Source organism: Arachis ipaensis, chromosome B02 (assembly GCF_000816755.2).
Source record: "Arachis ipaensis cultivar K30076 chromosome B02, Araip1.1, whole genome shotgun sequence".
Taxonomy (NCBI): Eukaryota; Viridiplantae; Streptophyta; class Magnoliopsida; order Fabales; family Fabaceae; genus Arachis; species Arachis ipaensis.
In genome coordinates, this window is record NC_029786.2 from 84607328 (window position 1) to 84617868 (window position 10541).

General features: G+C 35.5%; 1 long non-coding RNA gene across 1 annotated transcript; it reads right to left on the reverse strand.

The window, feature by feature from the left end:
- Positions 974 to 4036, reverse strand: LOC110268938. Its single transcript, XR_002357717.1, has 2 exons — positions 3470 to 4036; positions 974 to 1789 (listed from the first exon to the last, which is right to left on the reverse strand). It is a non-coding gene; the product is annotated as an uncharacterized LOC110268938 (long non-coding RNA).

Genomic DNA, 10541 nt, shown 5'->3' on the forward strand with positions numbered 1-10541 from the left:
CTCGTTGCAATATAGTTTCTAAACCAACAATAATCCTTTCATACAAAAATTTGTTTGTCACAAGTACAAACTCCTAAAATTATAAACCGAAGTATTCAAACATCGGGTCGTTCTCCCTATGAATTGCGATAAAGTGTTCTTGTTATTGGTTATGAGGTATGTTTGGAATTTTTGAGATAATAGACAAGAAATATAAATGGTAAAGGAAATAAACTAACAACTAACAAAGCTCTTGGCAAGGTATGAGAATTGAAAATCATATCCTAGTTATCCTCCTCAATTGTGATGAAAATTGTCCATTACTCCCACTTAGTTAACCTTTAACCATGGAGAAAAGTCAAGTGGATGGATTAACTTAATTCCACAAGTCCTAACCAAATCCTAAAGGAAAGACTAGTTTTAGTGGAATTCAAATCAATTAGCAACTTCTAATTATCAATCAACAAAAGAATTAGATAACTCAAGAGTCACTAATTACTCTACCTAGGCCAAGAGGAGAAAAATCTATACTAAAATCCAACCAAACATTTCATCAAACACTTGGAAGGCATAAAAGGAAAGTAAAAGAATTAAACAACAACAAAGCAATTCAACAATAAAGGAACATGAATCATAAATTGCATTAAAAGGAAAGTGGAGGAAGCAAGAGTTCATCAACATAAAAGTAAACAATGACAAGAATGAAATACAAAATTAAAGAGAGAAAAGGTAGAAGAAGAAGAATTACAAAAGAAAAAGTAAATCAAAGCATGAATTAAACCTAGATCTAAGAAATTCTAATCTAGATCTAACCTAATCTTAATTCTAGAGAGAAGTAAGAGCTTCTCTCTCTAAAACTAACTTTCCCTCTAAAACTAAACTAAACTAAACTAGTGTGACTTCTGTCTTGATCCCTCTTCAAGAGAAGCTCCTATCGAAGTTCATTATGAACCGTTGGGTATCTATCATGAGATTTATGGTCATTATATAGTAGTAAGAAGTATAAAAAAACAAATTCGTTGCATATACATTCGAACTACTGTTGGTCATATTTCTTTTTATCGAGAAATCGAAGAAGCTATACAAGGTTTTTGTCGAGCCCATTTATATAGTATCTAGTTAAGTCAATTTCTGATGCGGATTTGAATTCAAGGATCAATTAGGATCGGGTAGCATCTTAGTTTTTCATTCCTTGGGTTAAATAGCATCAGAAATGAGTTGGATCTTGGCCTGGGAAGCCCAGAAATCGCCCCCAGCGGATTCACTTTAAGTGGGTCACGTGCGAACATCGACGCGTACGCGTAGGTCATGCGTACGCGTCGCTTGACAATTTTCCATCCACGCGTACGCGCCATGTACGCGTACGCGTCGCCATGCGACGTCACAATCCACGCGTGCGCGTCTGCTGCGCGTGCGCGTGGAGTGAATTTCTCCCAATCCTTGATTTTCTATGATTTCTCCGCTTTGCGTGCTTTTCTCTTCATTCTTTTGATCAATTCCTAGCCTTTTCAACCTGAAATTACTAACACACACATCAAGGCATCTAATGGAATCAAAGGTGAATTAAATTTAGCTAATTAAGGCTTAAAAAACATGTTTTCACACTTAAGCACAAATTAGGAGACAATCACGAAACCATACTATTTTAGTGGGTAAATGTGGGAAAAGGGTGATAAAATCCCCTAAATTCAGCATAGGATGCACCCACCAAGTAGCGGTGCATCACTGCATCAGATGTCTCAGTGGACTCTGAGGTCTATTTCCTCTTTTCAGACCCTGTGGCCTTGCCCTTTCCCTTTCTGTCAGCCATCTGAAAAACAAGAAAGGAAATGGGGGAGATGAACATAATCTAAAGGCACTCAAAGCAAGGAGACATAACAAACAGGCAAGAAGCAAAAACTGAGTCATAAAACAGCATATATGTGAAGTGAGCAGAAACATAAAATTGGATGGAAGCATGCATGAAATTCCAAGTAAAAGTAAATAAGAGCAACCTCCAAATCAATAAAACACATAAAAGCCACTTGACTTGCTTGTTTATCTAAGATAAAGAGAAGAAAGAAGCATTATTGCTATGTACGTATAAAAAGAAAATAGTTAGTTGAAAAAAGAAAAGAAAAGTTAAAGGTTAAGTGTATAGGAAGAATGATCCTTAATTCTAAAAACTTCAAACAATTTCCAAAACAAACAACAAGTCACATTCAACTTCACACAAGAATATGCCTTATGCCAAAGTGATTAATGCAACTAGATGTAGAGCACACTAATCAAGAGAATAATAGTCACAGTCACTTGGTAAGAATTTAAGCAATTGGCATTTAAAAAGTTTAAGGCATTGATGAACAAAATAATCAAGGAAGATTCAAACACCAAAATGCAATTGAGCATGAAATTCGCAAAATTGAAATAAGAACCAGAAAATTCAGATTCTATGTAACTAGAAGCAAACAAGCATGACAAAAATAGATAACACTAGCTACATAGTTTAAATTTCTCAATTTGCGAATTCATGCAAAGAGGCTCCACTCCAAGTTTTTGGTCAATTTTGAAAGTCAATTTAAACTACTCAATGGTTAGGAGTAAATTAGCATTAAAAACTAGCAAAGAATGTTAGAAGCATGACCAAAACTTGCAAAGACGTTCTTGAGGAAATTTTCAAAACCGTTTAGCAAACAGGATTCTATTGACACAGAAGTCCATTAAATAGAATCTTGTTGCACCAAATAATACGATGTCACTTAATGAAATAAGGTTAGGAAAAATTCGGCAACATTTCAGCAGTAAATTGGCCTAATTTCCAATTTCAATCAATCAATTCAAATTCCATATGAATGCATTAATAATGAAACACACATAAGCTACATATGAACTTATATGAATTAAGCAAATAAGCCAACATTGATTGAGCAATCAGCAGTAGTCAAACTTAAAACAAGAACACAGTGGATAAACGAACTTGAGCAGTTGACAATTCAAGTTAAAATCAAGAAAAGCAGCATCATTCAGCAACAAAACAGCAATGAGCACTCAATAGCCTAACATCACTCTTAGCACAGCACCAAAATAGCCACAATGAACAATTCAGCAACAATTCTACTGGAAATGACAATTGACCCAGTCAGCATTCCTTTTCATCGAATTCAACAACCATTCAACAAGCAAGCAATATGAATTCAACAATTACACATAACTGAATCTAACAATGAATTTCAAATTGAAACAAAAATACAGCAGCAATGAACAATCCACATCAGAGAAAAAAAAGTGGCATCAGCCAATGTTGCATTGCAGATAAAAGGGAAATCCACTCCCAAACACCGGCAGTAGCAACAACAGACCTAGTAAATCCACTACAACTAAGTTCAAAATACCTAACCACCTAATTCAACTAAACATGCATAATCTAACTAAGCTAAGCTAAACAAAATTAACTAACTAGCAGTAATATAATTAACGAAACAGAAATAAACAAAGGAAAAAATGGAGAAACCTGAAAATGTAGAAAGGAACAAAAAGATGGAAGGGGAAGGGTGACGGGGTGTAGCCACAGCAGAACGGCCGGCCAAGCTGGCTGATGCAGGGTTGAGGCAGGAGCGACGGTGAAAGAAACAGGGGTCACGCCCTGTTCATATTTTCCAAAGACAATGGAGGAAATGGAACGGTGAAGGAATGTGAAGCTCGATTGGAGTAAGTGGGAGAAGAATCGTAGTGTGAGTGTTGTGGTTGGTGGTGACGGCGGCTGTTGGGACAGAGATGGAAGGATGGAAGATATAGGACCAGAGAGAGAAGGGGCAAGAAGGGACGAAAGAGAGGGAAAGAAGATAGAAGGTAGAAGAAGAAAGGGTGACGGCGGCGCCGGGTGGATCGCCGGTGGTGGACTGGCGCGATGGGTTGCGGTGTTCAGCAATGGAGGGAAGGGGAAGAAGGAAGAAGGACGTTAGAGAAGGAAGAGACGTTAGAAGGGTGTGATGGTGCGAGTGTGCTTAGGGTTCACACTCATCCAAACAACTTTCTTGATCCTTCTAATTTAGCAATACACTATCCTTGCAATTAGACTTTTAGCATTCAACCACAATGAATCCAAAATTGTATTTCTAATCACTAACCATTTTTCTTTTGCTCTTAAATCCACAAAGAGTTTTAAGTTGATCATCCGTTTCAACCATATTCAAGCGAAAAGATAAAGCTTAAGAATAAGAGATTTACCCACTTGAATGAAAGAATGGATGGTGATGACTTGGAGAGAAGTGTTTCTAATGGTCTTACAAGTTCCATTCCCTTATACTCTTCTTTGATGACCTCCACCTCTTGGCAATTCTCTTCCAATCCAATCTTTTCCTCATTACTTACCAAGGGTATGAGAGGTTGTGTACATTTTTCTATGACATCTATTTCATGTCCAATGGGAGAGGATTCAACAAAATCATTTAGGGGATTAATTAGTGTAGATAAAAACTCATCAATGATTGAATCAATTTCTTGATCAACCTCTCCAACTTCAGAGGGCTCTACAACTTTAGATTCCCATGGACTTTTAACTCTCCTAAGTCTTCAACTACTTCTTCCTCTTCAACTATTTCGGCTTCCTCCACTTGTTTCAATACAAAATCTCACTCCTTGTTCTCCATCGGAGTTTCTAACCTTTCTTTCATACTCCGTTCTTCATTTGATTCTCTACATGTGACCATGAGAGTGCCTTGAGTGCTTAAGCGTTGTGAGGCTAAGTTGCTTATTACCTTAGTCAAGGTAGCCATGAATTCTACTTGCCTCTTTTGAGCTTCATGTCGCTCTTGAAGAATGCTATGAAATTTCCTTTGCTCTTGGAGAATTGAAATGAGAGTGGTATCCATGAGTGTTTGAGGTGGAGAGAAGAATTCATTGTTTGGGATAAATGGTTCATAATAAGGAGGTGGTTCATCTTGGTGAGAATATAGAGATGGTGTATATAGAGGTGGTGGTTCTTGGGAGTATTAATATTGGAATTGGGGTGATTCTATGTATGGTTCATATGGCTTATATGGTTGTTGGTATGGTGGATATGGGTTAGGATCATATGGAGGTGTTTGGTGGTATGAGACTTGTGAGTATGGTGGCTGAGAACAAAGTTGAAGAGGGGGGTCATATGGGTATGCATTGGGGGTGGGTTGTAACTATATGAAACCGGAGGAGGTTGTTGCCAAGAGGGTTGATCATAAGCATATGGCTCCTCCCACCTTTGATTGTCCCATTCTTGATGCATATCCTCATTGTAATTCCCATTTTCTACAACATAGTTAGAACCAAACTCATATCCAAAGTGGTGAGAATTCATAATAGCAAGAGAAAATAAAAACAAAAGCTAATAAGAAATAATGAAAACAAACTCCTAAAACTAACAAAAACTAGCAAAGAACAAAAAATTAAGTTATTCACAATATCAACATATATACAATAACCAATAAAAAGCGCACATTTACAATTCCCCGGCAACGGCGCTAAAAACTTGACGATAGGAAAATCGTCGGTTAGGAATTTTCACAAAATAATCTCATCGCAAGTATAGATCCAAACCGATAGATAACCCTCAATCAAAGTTTAATTTTGTTTGTCACTTAAGTCAAACCAATAAAAACCGAGAGTATTTAAACCTCGGGTCATCTCTCAAGGAATTGCAAGGAAGTGTCCATATTATTGGTTATGAGATATTTTTGGTGTTTTTGAGAATGATGAACAAGAAATGTATATTGCAACAAAGTAAACTAACAACTAAGAAAGGTCTTGGCAAAGAGTGAGAATTCAAATTCCTATCTTCATTATCATCCTTAATTGTGATGGTAGTTATCTTTTGCTCTCACTTAGTTAACCTTTAACAAATGAAGAAAAGTCAAGTGAGCAAAATTAACGCTAGTAAGTCCTAATCAAAGATTCGCTTTAGTGGAATTCAAGTCAACTAGCAGTCCTCAATCACCAATCAACAAAAGAATTTGACAATTTAAGAGTCTCCAATTACTCAACCCAAGCCAAGAATATAAAATTCTACTCTAAAATTGAAAGTGGCATTTTATCAAACACCTAATATGCATAAAAGAAAAGTAATGTAAATTGCAATAATGATAATAATCTATAGCTACCAATTGCAAAAAAAATAATAACAATCACTCAAATAAACATCAAGAAATATAAAACATCAAAATTGCATTAAAGAAACTCTAAATTAACAAAAGTGCATTAACATAAAAAGTATCAAAATAGAGAGTAATAATAAAAGAAAACTACAAGAACTATAAAGTTATAACAAGAATTGTAGATAAAACTAAATGAAAGCAAGAATCAAATTCTAAACTAAGAAGAAACCTAAACCTAAAACCCTAATTCCTAGAGAGAGGAGAGAGCCTATCTCTCTAGAAATCTCACTCAAAACAAGCTAAAAACTAAATAAAATGCATTGTGTGTTGGTTTGGAATGTTTCCCCCTTGAAAGAGCTTCTATTCAGCCTCTGGGCATCCAAAATTGGGCCAAAAGACCCCCGCAAATCGCGAGCCACGTGACTTTTTAATGAAGTCATGCTCCCAGACTTGTGCGTATGCACTGAATGTTGTGCGTACGCACATTTCAGTGTGTGTATCTCCCTTGTTTCTTTTTGTGTTCTCCCATTTTGCATACTTTCCTTCCACTTTTCTCAAGCCATTCTTGCCTAATTGACCTGAAATCACTCAACAAAATATATTACGACATCGAATGGAATAAAAGTAGAATTAAATTAATCAAATCAAGCATAAAATAGCATGTTTTCACACTTAGGTGCAATTTAGAGAGAAATCACAAAAGTATGCTATTTAAGTGTATAAATGTGAGTTTATATAATGAAATCTACTCAATTCAAGCCAAAATTTGTCAATCTCAGTTAATTCCCGGCAACGACGCCAAAAACTTGATGAGCAAAAATTGAAGCTCACAGATATTAACAAGTACACTGGATCATTCAAGTAATACCACGGTGAGTGGATATCATTCTCACGAGGATTAAAGGATTGAACATGCAAATATCAAGTTAAATTTCTAATTACATCAGATAAAACCTGGTATTGATGAGGGCAAAGTTGTGTCTTTCTTGGAATCTTAGAAGTTCAGTGCTTCTGAGGTAGAAATGTTGATTGAAAAAGAATAATAATAGAGAATATCAAGGGCTTCGGAGATGTTTATACCCTAGAAAAATCAAATCTTGTTTACCTATTCTAAAGCATGCAAAGATCTTTTCACTACGAACTTTAATTAACTGATTTCCAATGTCTTGGTTCCTTAGTTTCTTCTCAATTAACCAACCGCCAATGTCTTGGTCAATCAATCAATTAAGTACAAATCTGATTCAGTTCCTCATAAGATTCAAAAGTAGTCCTTAGGTCAGATTATATGTCATGTATCCAAGCTAGTCCTGTCCGATTGAATCTTATGAGAAGACACAATTTTCAAAATTCGTTCTAATCCGAATTATATGTCACATATTCAAAATTAGAGTAATTGAAAATTATTTATTATCGCACACTAATTGAAACACTATGTCTAGTTGAATTCAAAAAGTCATGTGAAAGTGTTTTCAAGCATAATTTGGATATTAGTTCTGTCGAAGTAATAAATAAATTTAAAATGGGATTAACATTCCTTTAAATACTATTAATCCTCTAAGGATGAAAAACGAATAACTCAATCATCAAACAGATCAATGCAATACTTTAAAATAAACAAAAACTTATATTAATAATCCATAGAAACATAAACAGAGCTACTAACCCTTTGAAAAAAGGATTAGTTACTCATGGAGAATGGAAAACAATAATTAAAAGAAATTGTGCAGAGGAAAAACTGATGTCCTTTCTATGAAGAATCTTTACTTATTTAAATCTAGGATTTCTTCTAATTCAAAAACTAAATCTTATCTTAATCAGAATAATTAAGATAACTTCTAATAATTCAAATTCTAAAACAAAATCAAGTCAAAATAAAATCACAACAGAATCTTCTTCAATCTTCAAACAAAAATTAGAATGGGCCTTGTTAATTATCATTGGTGTTGCACGTGGACTTACTGGCATGTAACTTGAGCATGATCTTGGGCTTGGGCATTTAACGCTAAGTAGTGGCATTAAACACCACCTTCATTTGATGGGACAGTGTTACACACCTATTAGGGCGTTACACGCTACTTCCAAAAGCATCCAAGGCGTTGCACACCCTTTATATGGCGTTGCATCTCACATGTGTCTCAGCTTCCAGGGAGTGAATTCCTTCAGGGTGTGTGGTGCACGAAATTGTGATCTCCAGGCTCAAACAAATCCTGGTAATGGCTCCAAAGCTTGGTGCTCTGATCTTAATTCATAATTGTCACAACTTCGATACAACTAACCAGCAAGTGCACTGGGTCGTCCAAGTAATACCTTATCGTCAATTCTTGGCCAAAGTATGGACTATTATACATTTCTGGAAAGCCCTGGATGTCTACTTTCCAACGCAATTGGAAGTGCGCCATTTCGAGTTCTGTAGCTCCAGAAAATCCACTTTGAGTGCAGGGAGGTCAGAATCCAACAGCATCAGCAGTCCTTTTTCAACCTCTGAATCTGATTTTTGCTCAAGTCCCTCAATTTCAGCCAGAAAATACCTGAAATCACGGAAAAACACACAAACTTATAGTAAAGTCCAGAAATGTGAATTTAACATAAAAACTAATGAAAAAATCCCTAAAAGTAGCTAGATCCTACTAAAAACATACTAAAAACAGTGTCAAAAAGCTTATAAATTATCCGCTCATCACAACACCAAACTTAAATTGTTGCTTGTCCCCAAGCAACTGAAAATCAAAATAGGATAAAAAAAATGAATATACTATAAATTCCAAACCTATCAATGAAACATAGCTTTTTTTTTTTCTGCAAGCTTTGTTTTTTTTTTGCTATTTTTTCTTGCTTCAAGAATCATTTTTATGATTTTTCAGATTATCAAATAACATGTCTCCTAGTCATCATTCTTTCAAGAGCCAACATATTTAACATTCTTAAACAACAACTTCAAAAGACATATGCACTATTCAAGCATACATTCAGAAAACAAGAAGCATTATCACCACATCAATATAATTAAACTAAGTTCAAGGATAAATTCAAAACTCATGTACTTCTTGTTCTTTTGAATTAAAACAGTTTTTATTTTAAGAGAGGTGATGGATTCATAGGACATTCATAACTTTAAGACAGAGTTACTAACTACTAATGATCATGTAAAGAAGACACAAACATAGATAAGCACATAACATAGAAGATGAAAAACAGAGAAAGTAAGAACAAGGAATGAGTCCACCTTAGTGATGTCCTTGAGCTCTTCTATGTCTCTTCCTTGCCTTTGTTGCTCCTCCTTCATTGCTTTTAGATCTTCTCTTATTTCATGGAGCATGATGGAGTGCTCTTGATGTTCCACCCTTAGTTGCTTCCAATAATTGTGTGGAAGAAAATGTAACCCCTAAGGTATCTCAGGGATCTCTTGATTTGCAGTCAAATGTTCTACCACTGAGCTATAGACCCTTGATGGAAGCTTTTGTCTTCCTTTTCTTCTTTCTAGAGGTTTCTCTGGCCTTAGGTGCCATCAATGGTTATGGAAAAAACAAAAAAGCTATGCTTTTTACCACACCAAACTTAGAATGTTGCTCGCCCTCTATTTATATTTATTTTGTGACTCCACATGATCATGAACCTATAAAGACATATAACTAAGAAAAATATAGTTAGATAAAAATTGGGTTGCCTCCCAACAAGCGCTTCTTTAATGTCAGTAGCTTGACAGTGGGCTCTCATGGAGCCTCAAAGATGTGCAGAGCTTTGTTGAGACTCTCCAACACCAAACTTAGAGTTTGGATATGGGAGTTCAACACCAAACTTAGAGTTTGGTTGTGGCCTCCCAACACCAAACTTAGAGTTTGACTGTGGGGGCTTTGTTTGACTCTGCTTTGAGAGAAGCTTTTTCTGCTTCCTCTCCATGGATGCAGAGAGAGATCCTTGAGTTGTAAACACAAGGTTGTCCTTATTTAATTGAAGGATTAATTCTCCTCTGTTCACATCAATCAAAGCTCTTGCTGTGGCTAGGAAAGGTCTTCCTAGGATGATGGATTCATCCTCTTCCTTTCCAGTATCCAGGACTATGAAATCAGCAGGGATGTAAAGACCTTCAACCTTTACTAATACGTCCTCTACTTGTCCATAAGCCTGTTTTCTTGAATTATCTGCCATCTCTAATGAGATTCTAGCAAGATGCACATGCAATTGACACCAAACTTATGATATGACTCAATACTCAAACAAGAAACAGAAAAATATTTTTGATTTTTATGATTTTCTGATTTTTTTTTTTTGGATTTTTGTATAATTTTTTTGAAAACATTTGGGAAAAAGGAAGTAATGAATTCATAGTCCTCAATCAAAATCCTGGGAATTAGACATGGCTTCATGGCCAGTCAAGCTCTAAAACATGTTATATGAAACACTAGAATTCATTCTTAAAATTTTTGAAGAAAAATATATTTTTGAAAACATTTTTTTTTT